Raw genomic sequence first — 13,217 nt, 5'->3', positions numbered from 1 at the left:
TGAGTCACCCAGGTTCCTCTGTTAATTTTTCTTTTATAACAATCAAACACTTCATCTAAATTTTTTAATGAGAAAAATTTTTGTTATGTTTTATTTTATATTTGAGAGAGAGAGACAGGGATATATATAGAGAGAGACAGCGCAAGCAGGGGAGGGGCAGAGAAATGGACACAGAATATGAAGCAGGCTCCAGGCTCCTAGCTGTCAGCCCAGAGCCCGACGCAGGGCTTGAACCCAAGAGCAGTGAGATTGTGATCTGAGCTGAAGTCGGATGCTTAACTGACTGAGCCACCAAGCCTCCCCTCATCAAAATTTTTAAATATTTTAGTGGTTTTTTTGTTTTGTTTTTGTACTCTCTCTGCCCAATGTGGGGCTTGAATTCATGACCCTCAGATCCAGAGACACATGCTGCACTGACTGAGCCAGCCAGGTGCCCCTTTAATATCTTACTTTCGATTTGAACATAACAGCAATCTTTAGAGTACTTGTATCTCTGAGGATATATGACAATGTTCCTAAGGGTCTACCGGCCATAAACTTTTGATCAGAATGCAAGAAGAGCGTAGCTTTTATCCACTCCAAATCTTGGTTTATTGTTCCAAAGTTTCACAATCCCAGTGTATCAAACAAGAGATAAGTTTGAAATATTTGGCTCTCCAAAGACTACTTCAATCAGGGCATACTTTTAAAATGGTTTTCTTTGTTCCTCTTAATTCTTGCTTTTTCCTAAAAGGACAGTTTCTTTCTGTGCTTCCCATGATTTTTTTCTTCCATGCTGTAGATTTTACTTAAATATATGAGGATTTTTATCTGCCTATTCTTGGTTTGGAAATGAAGGAAAATGAAGATTGACTGGGAGCTCTGTGTGAGGACCATCCATTGTGTTGGAGGACCCTGAATATTAAGATTGAGAAAACATCATTATGGGGCAGCATCCACAGAATACTAGCAAACTGAATTCAACAGCACATTAAAAAGATTATATCCCATCATCATGAAGGATTTATCCCTGAGATGCAAGGATAGTTCAACATCCATAAATCAAGTGCAATACACATTAACAGAATGAAGGATAAAAGTCATATAAGTATCTCCATAGATGTAGAAAAAGCATTTGATAGAATTCAATATCCTTTCATGGTAAAAACTCAAACTGGGTATAGAGGAGATATACCTCAATGTAATAAACAGCCCATATATGACAAGCCCACAGCAACACCCATATTAACAGCCCTGGCTTTTTCCAACGGGTCATTCAGTTTCTTGAGAACAATTTCAGTGACAGAATGGTGGCACTGGAAGTGGGGTATAGTCCATCAAAGAATCTCATGAATCTCCCTATTTTTATTATTATTTTTTTATTGTTCAGTTTTAAGAATTCTTGGTATGTGTTAGATAAGAGTCTTCTTTCCAATATATATTTTGTTGATATTTTCTCTAAGTCTTGGACTTCTCTCTTCACTCTTTTACCAGCGGCTTTCACAGAGCAGAAGTTTTCCTGCTGGTGTTCTCTCCCTCTCTCTCAAAATAAAGAAATAAACTTAAGAAAGATCGTCTGCTAATTTTAATGTCCAGAGTATCCTGAGGTCACACTTTCCTGTCCTTCTGTTTGAGTATAAATAATGTTTATTCTATTTTTTGATATGTTAAGTGATTTTGGATTGTATCCTGGACATTGTGAAAAATACTGGAGACTATGGAGACTGAATTTTATTATGTTAAAAAAATTTTGTTTAAATTATTTTTTAATTAAAAACTTTTTTTTTTTTTTTTTACTTATGACCCTCTTTGCCCTTTTCTCTTACCCTCTCTCTGCCTCTGGCAACTACTAATATGTTTTTTTGTATCTATGATCTTTTTTTTTGTTTTTTAAAGATGGCAAATAAAAGATTATGCAATATTTGGTTTTCTCTAACTTATTTCACTTAGCATAAAATCCTCAAGTCTTGAGGTCCATCCATATTGTTGCAAATGAAAAAGATTCATTCCTTGTTAAGGCTGAATAATATTCCATGGTATATATACCACAATTTTATTATCCATTCATCTATCATTGGACACTTAGATTGTTTCCATATCTTTTCTGTTGGAAAGAGTGCTGCAGTGGGCATAGGGATGCCTATTATCTTTTCAAATTGGTGTTTTCATTTTTCATATATATTCCTGTAAATACCTGGAAGTGGAATTGCTGGATCGTATGATAATTCTATTTTTTTAATGTTTACTTATTTATTTTGAGAGAGAGAGAGCATGAACAGGGGAAGGGCAGAGAGAGAGGGAGAGGGAGAGAATCCCAAGCAGGTTCTGTGCTGTCAGTGCAGAGCCCAATGCAGGGCTTGAATCCACAAACTGAGATCATGACCTGAGTTGAAATCAAAAGTCAGATGCTTAATCAACTGAGCCACCCAAGTACCCTGATAATTATATTTTTAATTTTGTGAGAAACCTCCAAACTGTTTTCCATAGTGGCTGTATCAATTTTCAGTCCCGCTAAGAGTGCGCAAGTTTTCTCTTTTCTCCATATCTTCACCAAAACTTGTTATTTCTTATCTTTTTGATACTAGCCATTCTGACAGGTGTGAGGTGATATCTCATTGTGGTTTTGATTTTCATTTTCTGGAAGATTAATGATGTTGAGCATCTTTTCATGTGCTTGTTGGCCATTTGTATGTCTTTGGAAAAATGTCTATTCAGATCTTCTCCCCATTTTTAAATAGAATTATTTGTTTTCACTATTGGGTTGTTACCGTTCTTTATATATTTTTAATATTAACCCCTTACAAGATATATGATTTGCAAGTATCTTTTCCCATCCAGTAGGTTACCTTTTTGTCTTGTTGATTATTTTCCTATGTTGTGCAGAAGCTTTTTAGTTTGATATAGTCCTACTTGCTAATTTTTGCTTTTGTTTTTATTTTTGGTGTCGGATTCAAAAAATCATTGCCAAAGTTTATGTTAAGAAGCTTACCACCTGGGGTACCTGGGTGGCTCAGTTGGTTAAGCATCCAAATCTTGATTTCAGTGCAGGTCATCATCTCACAGTTTTGTGAGTTTGAGCACCCTGTTGGGCTTTGTGCTGTCCCTGCAGAACCTGCTTGGGATTACCTCTCTCTCTTTCTCTCTCTCTGCCCCTCCCCTGTTCATGTACTCACTGTCTCTCTCAAAATAAATAAATAAACTTTAAAAAATATTTAAAAAAAGAAGCTTACCATCTATGTTTTCTTCTAGAACTTTTATAATTTCAGGTGTTACATTCATATCTTTAACCCATTTGAGTTAATTTTTGTGTATGGTATATGAAAGTCCAGTTTCATTCTTTTGCATGTGACTGTCTAGTTTTCCCAGCACTGTTTATTGATCTGCCCTTTCTCCATTATATATTCTTGGATCCTTTCTTGTAATTGTATTGACCAAATATGCATGTGTTTATTTCTGGGCTCACTATTCTGTTGATTAATCTGTCTGCTTTTATGCCAGTAATTATACTGTTTTAATTATTATAGCTCTGTAATAGAGTTTGAAACCAGGGAGTGTGACATCTCTAGCTTTGTTCATTTTTCTCAAGATTGCTTTGGGAATTTGGGGCCTTTTGTGGCTCCATACAAATTTTAAGATTGTTTTTTCTATTTCTGTGAAAAATACCATTGGAATGTTGATAAGGATTGCGTTGAGTCTGTGGATTGCTTTGGGTAGTATGGACATTTAAAAAGTATTTATTATTATAATCCATGATCAAAAATTATTTTTCCGTTTTTTGTATCTTCAATTTCTTACATTAATGTCTCATAGTTTTCGCTACACAAGTCTTTCACTTCCTTACTTAAATTTATTTCTAGGTATTTTATTCTTTTTGATGCAATTCTAAATGGATTGTTTTTCAAATTTATCATTTCTGATAGTCTGTTATTAGTGTATAGAAATACAACAGATTTTTGTGTAATGGTTTTGTATCTTACAACATTACTGAATTCATTTATTCTAATAGATTCATAAAATTCATAAAACATAAAACCCAACATTTTAACCATTTTATTTATTTGTTTATTTATTTGTAAAGTTTATTTGTTTTGAGAGAGAAAGCATGTGAGTGAGTGGGGATGGGGACCAGAGAGAAAGTAGGAGAGAGAATCCTAAGTAGGCTTCATGCTGTCAGCACGGAGCCTGACTTGGGGCTTGAATTTACAAACCACGAGATCATGACCTGAGCCAAAACTAAGAGTTGGACGCTTAACTGACTGAACCACCCAGGCGCCCTTAACCATTTAAAAGTTTATAATTTACTGGCATTTAGTGTATTCATAATATTAACTGTCACCACTATCTAATTTCAGAACATTTTCATCTTCTAGAAGGGAACCTGTGTCAATTGGTTACTCACTTCTCATTCTCCCCTGCCCCCATCCTCTGGAAATCACTAATCTGCATTCTTTCTTATGGATTTGCCGACTCTGTATATTTCATGTAAGTCAAATAATGAATATATAGTCTTTTGTGTCTAGCTTCTTTCACTTAGCATTATGTTTTCATGGTTAATCCATGTTGTAGTATGTCTATGAGTATTTCACTCCTTTTTATGGCTGTATAATATTCCATCATATGGATATGCCACATTTTGTTTATCCACTCACCAGTTGATGGACATTTGGGTTGTTTCTATCTTATGGCTATTGTGAATAGAACTGCTAGAATCATTAATGTACAAGTTTTTATTTGAACACCTATTTTCAATTCTTTTGGATATGTACCTACGATTGGAATTATTGGGTTACATGTTAATTCTCTGCTTACATTTTTGAGTAAATCCTAACCTCTTCTCCAAAAGAACTGCATAATTTTATATTCCCACCACTCTTCAGGCCTGAGAAAGCTCTAAATTATGTGGGAGTAAAGAGGGAGTAGAGAAGCCCCTGAGGTGACACCTCAGTGAGCTATCAGATAGAACAAAAACACAACTACAGTTCTTTAAGGACAAGGTTCATATTGTTCACCTTTGTCACCAGAAAGCTGCATCAGGAATCTGGGCCACTATCTTCATGGTTGCCACCTGATCTGGGTGGGGTGGGGATTTTAGGTAAATAAATGTTACAGTCCTCTCTTACCAAAACTCAGTAGTTTCTTTATTATGTGTTCTTCTGGATGTTTTAAGTCTTTTATTATATCCAGAGTTCAGAAAAAGTTGATTCTGACTTTTTTTTTTTGTCAGCTTGTTGATTGCTTTAAGAGGGATGAAGGTTTGGAGTTCTCCATTCTGCTATTTGCAGTAATGTCACTCATTATTTTTTTGAAGATACTGATTTGTTTTGTCATTTTCTCTCAGCTCAAACTGAAAATTTGGTCTTTTCTATAAGAGAGCAATAGCTGAAGTTTCATTTTAGCTCCTCTAGCCTTATCTAGGCTGATTGCAATTTGCCCTGTGCAAACATGGTTCAAGAGTTAGCCAGAGATTTGAGCAGAGATTATAGACAGAATCTAGGACACTCTTTTCTGGCTCTCTTCTTTCTGGGATGTCCTTTCTTCCCAGATGTGATTATCTTGGAGTCTTTCCTTAACGTGTTGAGTTCATAAGACTGTATGTTTCTATCTAATTTTTAGTGTCCCAAATGTCATGTACTTGGTCCTTAGCTGTGTGCTCTTTAAATAATTTAAGAGGAGTACCTAAGGTGAAGTTTCAGGCACCATCTAGTTGGAGAAGTTATATTAAGGATTTGGTCTTCTAGATATGCCATAACAAAATACCCTGGAATGGGTAGTTTAAACAGCAGAAATTTATTTCTCACTGTTTGGAAACCTGGAAGTCCAAGACCAGGGTGTCAGCAGGTTTGGTTTTTCCTGCTGGTGCAGATGGCCACCTTTTTGGTGTATCCTCACATGGCCTTTTCTCTGGGTATGCATAGAGACCCCTGATGTTTCTCCTTTTTTTATAGTGATGCCAGTTTTATTGGATGAGGGCCCCACCTGTGTGACCTCATTTATCCTTAATTAGCTCTTTAATTTTTTGTTAAAATTTTTAAAAATGTTTATTTAATTTTGAGAGACTGAGAGAGAGAGAGAGAGAGAGAGAGAGAGAGAGAGGGAGGGAGAGAGGGGGAGACAAAGAGAGAGGGGTCACAGAATCCAAAGCAGGCTTCAGGCTCTGAGTTGTCAGCACAGAACCTGACACGGGGCTTGAACCTATGAACTGTGAGATCATAACCTGAACCAAAGTTGGACTAAGCTACTCAGATGCCCCCTTAATTACCTCTTTAAAGGTCCTATCTCCAAATGCAGTCATAGTGAGGGTTAGGACGACAACATAAATTTGGAGGGACACATTTCAGTCCATAGCAGCATCTTAGTCTCATGATATCACTGAGATCAAAGAGAGGTGTGCTTTTCTTCTGAGGAAGGCATGTAAACTTTAAAAATAAAAAAGAAAGAAAAATTCAAAATCAGCTTCCCAAGAAAATACTTCAATTGTGGTGTCACTATCCACTCCTGGATGGGTGAGTGACAATTGAATACCAGAGCATTCCTTTACTTTCCTGCTAGTGAAAAAAGCTTCTCTTACAGAACCAATCATCTCAATATTTCCAACTAATCACGAGTCTTTATTTATTCATTCATTCATTCATTCATTCACTCACTCCAGTTAGTTAATACACAGTGTTATATTAGTTTCAGGTATACAATACAGTGATTCACCAATTCTGTATATCACTCAGTACTCATCATGATAAGTGTACTCTTTATCTCTTTCATCTGTTGCACTCATCCCCCAACCCATCTCCCCTCTGGTAACCATCAGTTTGTTCTCTGTAGTTAAGAGTCTGTTCTTTGTTTTTTCTCTCTCTTTTGTTCATTTGTTTTTTTCCATAAATTCACATGAGTGAAATCGCATGATATTTGTCTTTTACTGACTGATATTTCACTTAACATTATACTCTGTAGCTCCATTCATGTCATTGCAAATGCCAAGATTTCATTCTTTTTTGTGGCTAAATAATATTCCATCACATATGTATACCACATCTTCTTTACTCATCTATTTTTTTTTTTTTTTTTTAAATTTTTTTTTTTTTTTATTTTTGGGACAGAGAGAGACAGAGCATGAACGGGGGAGGGGCAGAGAGAGAGGGAGACACAGAATCGGAAACAGGCTCCAGGCTCCGAGCCATCAGCCCAGAGCCCGACGCGGGGCTCGAACTCACGGACCGCGAGATCGTGACCTGGCTGAAGTCGGACGCTTAACCGACTGCGCCACCCAGGCGCCCCTCTTTACTCATCTATTGATGGACACTTGGACTGCTTCCATAATTTGACTATTGCAAATAATGCTGCAATAAACATAGGGGTCCATGTATCCCTTTGAATTAGTGTTCTTGTATTTTTTTTTTTTTTTTGAGTAAATAATGTAATGATATTAGTAGTGGATGGTAGGTATTTCTAAATTTTTGAGGAACCTACATACTGTTTTCTACAGTGCTGCACCACTTTGCATTCCCACTGACAGTGCATGAATGTTCCTTTTTCTCCACATCCTCGTCAACACTTGTTGTTTCTTGTGTTGTTGATTTTATCCATTCTGATAGGTGTGAAGTGATATCTCATTGTAGTTTTGATTTACATTTCCTGATGATGAGTGATGTTGAGGATCTTTTTATGTGTCTGTTGGCTCTCTGTATGTTTTCTTTGGAGAAACGTCTATTGTTTTCTGCCCATTTTTGAAAAGTGTTTATTTTTGAGAGAGAGAGAGAGAGAGAGAGAGAGAGAGAAAATGCAAGTGGGGGAGGGGCAAAGAGAGAGGGAGACACAGAACCCAAAGCAGGCTCCAGGCTCTGAGCTGTCAGCAGAGAGCCCAGTGTGGGGCTTGAACTCACGAGGTGTGAGATCATGACCTGGGCTCAAGTCGGACGCTTAACCGACTGTGCCACTAAGGCACCCCAATCTTCTGCCCATTTTTAATTGGATTGTTTGTTTTTTGGGTGTTGAGTTATATCAGTTCTCTCTATATTTTTTTTACTAACCCTTTATCTGATATGTTATTTGCAAATATCTTCTCCCATTCCTGAGGTTGCCTTTTAGTTTAGTTGATTCCTTCACTTTGCTGAAGCTTTTCTTTTGATATAGTCCCAATAGTTTATTTTTGCTTTTGTTTCCCTTGCCTCAGAAGACATATCTAGAAAGAAGTTACTAAGGCTGATGTCAGAGAAATTACTGCCTGTATTCTCTTCTAGGATTTTTGTGTTTTCAGGTGTGACCTTTAGGTCTTTAATCCATTTTGAGTTCATTTTTGTGTATAATGAAGAGTGGTCCAATTTCATTCTTTTTTTGCACATAGCTGTCCAATTTTCCCAACACCATTTGTTGAAGAGACTGTCTTTTTCACATTAGATATTCCTCTTTCCTTTGTTAAAGATTAATTGATCATATAACTGTGAGTTATTTTTGGGTTTTCTTTTCTATTCCATTGATCCGTGTGTCTTTTTTTGTGCCATTGCCATACTATTTTGATTACTACAGCTTTGTAATATAACTTGATGTCAGAAATGTGATACCTCATTTTTCTTTTTTTTTTTTTTTTTTTTTTTGGAGTAAAAAAGTAAAGCTTTATTTTTTTTTTTTCCTTATTAAAGATTTTATTTTCTTTTTTTTTTTATTTTTTTTTTTATTTTTTAATATATGAAATTTACTGTCAAATTGGTTTCCATACAACACCCAGTGCTCATCCCAAAAGGTGCCCTCCTCAATACCCATCACCCACCCTGCCCTCCCTCCCACCCCCCATCAACCCTCAGTTTGTTCTCAGTTTTTAACAGTCTCTAATGCTTTGGCTCTCTCCCACTCTAACCTCTTTTTTTTTTTTTTTTTTTTCCTTCCCCTCCCCCATGGGTTTCTGTTATGTTTCTCAGGATCCACATAAGAGTGAAACCATATGGTATCTGTCTTTCTCTGTATGGCTTATTTCACTTAGCATCACACTCTCCAGTTCCATCCATGTTGCTACAAAAGGCCATATTTCATTTTTTCTCATTGCCACGTAGTATTCCATTGTGTATATAAACCACAATTTCTTTATCCATTCATCAGTTGATGGACATTTAGGCTCTTTCCATAATTTGGCTATTGTTGAGAGTGCCGCTATAAACATTGGGGTACAGGTGCCCCTATGCATCAGTACTCCTGTATCCCTTGGGTAAATTCCTAGCAGTGCTATTGCTGGGTCATAGGGTAGGTCTATTTTTAATTTTCTGAGGAACCTCCACACTGCTTTCCAGAGCGGCTGCACCAATTTGCATTCCCACCAACAGTGCAAGAGGGTTCCTGTTTCTCCACATCCTCTCCAGCATCTATAGTCTCCTGATTTCTTCATTTTGGCCACTCTGACTGGCGTGAGGTGGTATCTGAGTGTGGTTTTGATTTGTATTTCCCTGATAAGGAGCGACGTTGAACATCTTTTCATGTGCCTGTTGGCCATCCGGATGTCTTCTTTAGAGAAGTGTCTATTCATGTTTTCTGCCCATTTCTTCACTGGGTTATTTGTTTTTCGGGTGTGGAGTTTGATGAGCTCTTTATAGATTTTGGATACTAGCCCTTTGTCCGATGTGTCATTTGCAAATATCTTTTCCCATTCCGTTGGTTGCCTTTTAGTTTTGTTGGTTGTTTCCTTTGCTGTGCAGAAGCTTTTTATCTTCATAAGGTCCCAGTAATTCACTTTTGCTTTTAATTCCCTTGCCTTTGGGGATGTGCCGAGTAAGAGATTGCTACGGCTGAGGTCAGAGAGGTCTTTTCCTGCTTTCTCCTCTAAGGTTTTGATGGTTTCCTGTCTCACATTCAGGTCCTTTATCCATTTTGAGTTTATTTTTGTGAATGGTGTGAGAAAGTGGTCTAGTTTCAACCTTCTGCATGTTGCTGTCCAGTTCTCCCAGCACCATTTGTTAAAGAGACTGTCTTTTTTCCATTGGATGTTCTTTCCTGCTTTGTCAAAGATGAGTTGGCCATACGTTTGTGGGTCTAGTTCTGGGGTTTCTATTCTATTCCATTGGTCTATGTGTCTGTTTTTATGCCAATACCATGCTGTCTTGATGATGACAGCTTTGTAGTAGAGGCTAAAGTCTGGGATTGTGATGCCTCCTGCTTTGGTCTTCTTCTTCAAAATTACTTTGGCTATTCGGGGCCTTTTGTGGTTCCATATGAATTTTAGGATTGCTTGTTCTAGTTTCGAGAAGAATGCTGGTGCAATTTTGATTGGGATTGCATTGAATGTGTAGATAGCTTTGGGTAGTATTGACATTTTGACAATATTTATTCTTCCAATCCATGAGCAGGGAATGTCTTTCCATTTCTTTATATCTTCTTCAATTACCTGCATAAGCTTTCTATAGTTTTCAGCATACAGATCTTTTACATCTTTGGTTAGATTTATTCCTAGGTATTTTATGCTTCTTGGTGCAATTGTGAATGGGATCAGTTTCTTCATTTGTCTTTCTGTTGCTTCATTGTTAGTGTATAAGAATGCAACTGATTTCTGCACGTTGATTTTGTATCCTGCAACTTTGCTGAATTCATGTATCAGTTCTAGCAGACTTTTGGTGGAGTCTATCGGATTTTCCATGTATAATATCATGTCATCTGCAAAAAGCGAAAGCTTGACTTCATCTTTGCCAATTTTGATGCCTTTGATTTCCTTTTGTTGTCTGATTGCTGATGCTAGAACTTCCAGCACTATATTAAACAGCAGCGGTGACAGTGGGCATCCCTGTCGTGTTCCTGATCTCAGGGAAAAAGCTCTCAGTTTTTCCCGTTGAGGATGATGTTAGCTGTGGGCTTTTCATAAATGGCCTTTATGATCTTTAAGTATGTTCCTTCTATCCCGACTTTCTCAAGGGTTTTTATTAAGAAAGGGTGCTGGATTTTGTCAAAGGCCTTTTCTGCATCGATTGACAGGATCATATGGTTCTTCTCTTTTTTTTTGTTAATGTGATGTATCACGTTGATCGATTTGCGAATGTTGAACCAGCCCTGCATCCCAGGAATGAATCCCACTTGATCATGGTGAATAATTCTTTTGATATGCTGTTGAATTCGATTTGCTAGTATCTTATTAAGAATTTTTGCATCCATATTCATCAGGGATATTGGCCTGTAGTTCTCTTTTTTTGCTGGGTCTCTGTCTGGTTTAGGAATCAAAGTAATACTGGCTTCATAGAATGAGTCTGGAAGTTTTCCTTCCCTTTCTATTTCTTGGAATAGCTTGAGAAGGATAGGTATTATCTCTGCTTTAAATGTCTGGTAGAACTCCCCTGGGAAGCCATCTGGTCCTGGACTCTTATTTGTTGGGAGATTTTTGATAACCGATTCAATTTCTTTGCTGGTTATGGGTCTGTTCAAGCTTTCTATTTCCTCCTGATTGAGTTTTGGAAGAGTGTGGGTGTTTAGAAATTTGTCCATTTCTTCCAGGTTGTCCAATTTGCTGGCATATAATTTTTCATAGTATTCCCTGATAATTGTTTGTATCTCTGAGGGATTGGTTGTAATCATTCCATTTTCACTCATGATTTTATCTATTTGGGTCATCTCCCTTTTCTTTTTGAGAAGCCTGGCTAGAGGTTTGTCAATTTTGTTTATTTTTTCAAAAAACCAACTCTTGGTTTCGTTGATCTGCTCTACAGTTTTTTTAGATTCTATATTGTTTATTTCTGCTCTGATCTTTATGATTTCTCTTCTTCTGCTGGGTTTAGGCTGCCTTTGCTGTTCTGCTTCTATTTCCTTTAGGTGTGCTGTTAGATTTTGTATTTGGGATTTTTCTTGTTTCTTGAGATAGGCCTGGATTGCAATGTATTTTCCTCTCAGGACTGCCTTCGCTGCATCCCAGAGCGTTTGGATTGTTGTATTTTCATTTTCGTTTGTTTCCATATATGTTTTAATTTCTTCTCTAATTGCCTGGTTGACCCACTCATTCGTTAGTAGGGTGTTCTTTAACCTCCATGCTTTTGGAGGTTTTCCAGACTTTTTCCTGTGGTTGATTTCAAGCTTCATAGCATTGTGGTCTGAAAGTATGCATGGTATAATTTCAATTCTTGTAAACTTATGAAGGGCTGTTTTGTGACCCAGTATATGATCTATCTTGGAGAATGTTCCATGTGCACTCGAGAAGAAAGTATATTCTGTTGCTTTGGGATGCAGAGTTCTAAATATATCTGTCAAGTCCATCTGATCCAATGTATCATTCAGGGCCCTTGTTTCTTTATTGACTGTGTGTCTAGATGATCTATCCATTTCTGTAAGTGGGGTGTTAAAGTCCCCTGCAATGACCACATTCTTATCAATAAGGTTGCTTATGTTTATGAGTAATTGTTTTATATATCTGGGGGCTCGGGTATTTGGCGCATAGACATTTATAATAGTTAGCTCTTCCTGGTGGATAGACCCTGTGATTATTATATAATGCCCTTCTTCATCTCTTGTTACAGCCTTTAATTTAAAGTCTAGTTTGTCTGATATAAGTATGGCTACTCCAGCTTTCTTTTGGCTTCCAGGAGCATGATAAATAGTTCTCCATCCCCTCACTCTCAATCTAAAGGTGTCCTCAGATCTCAAATGAGTCTCTTGTAGACAGCAAATAGATGGGTCTTGCTTTTTTATCCATTCTGATACCCTATGTCTTTTAGTTGGCGCATTTAATCCATTTACATTCAGTGTTATTATAGAAAGATATGGGTTTAGAGTCATTGTGATGTCTGTATGTTTTATGCTTGTAGTGATGTCTCTGGTACTTTGTCTCACAGGATCCCCCTTAGGATCTCTTGTAGGGCTGGTTTCGTGGTGACAAATTCCTTCAGTTTTTGTTTGTTTGGGAAGACCTTTATCTCTCCTTCTATTCTAAATGACAGACTTGCTGGATAAAGGATTCTCGGCTGCATATTTTTTCTGTTTAGCACACTGTAGATATCGTGCCAAGCCTTTCTGGCCTGCCAAGTTTCAAAGGAGAGATCAGTCACGAGTCTTATAGGTCTCCCTTTATATGTGAGGGCACGTTTATCCCTTGCTGCTTTCAGAATTTTCTCTTTATCCTTGTATTTTGCCAGTTTCACTATGATATGTCGTGCAGAAGATCGATTCAAGTTACGTCTGAAGGGAGTTCTCTGTGCCTCTTGGATTTCAATGCCTTTTTCCTTCCCCAGTTCAGGGAAGTTCTCAGCTATAATTTGTTCAAGTACCCCTTCAGCACCTTTCCCTCT

General features: G+C 37.3%; 2 long non-coding RNA genes across 6 annotated transcripts in view; one reads left to right on the top strand and one right to left on the bottom strand.

Annotated features, from left to right (window-relative positions):
* The window catches only part of LOC144617434 (uncharacterized), a 728,263-nt gene that overhangs the window by 24,681 nt on the left and 690,365 nt on the right, over window positions 1-13,217 (top strand). The gene's annotated exons all lie outside the window — the stretch shown is intronic.
* The window catches only part of LOC132683419 (uncharacterized), a 40,062-nt gene that overhangs the window by 4,214 nt on the left and 22,631 nt on the right, over window positions 1-13,217 (bottom strand). The window contains exon 3 of the long non-coding RNA XR_014135229.1: window positions 6,239-6,395. This is a non-coding gene — a long non-coding RNA (uncharacterized LOC132683419). The remainder of the gene's footprint in view (window positions 1-6,238; window positions 6,396-13,217) is intronic.

Source organism: Panthera onca, chromosome C2, assembly GCF_046562875.1.
Source record: "Panthera onca isolate mPanOnc1 chromosome C2, mPanOnc1 haplotype 2, whole genome shotgun sequence".
NCBI classification, from domain to species: Eukaryota; Metazoa; Chordata; class Mammalia; order Carnivora; family Felidae; genus Panthera; species Panthera onca.
This window is presented reverse-complemented; position numbering and strand designations above follow the sequence as displayed.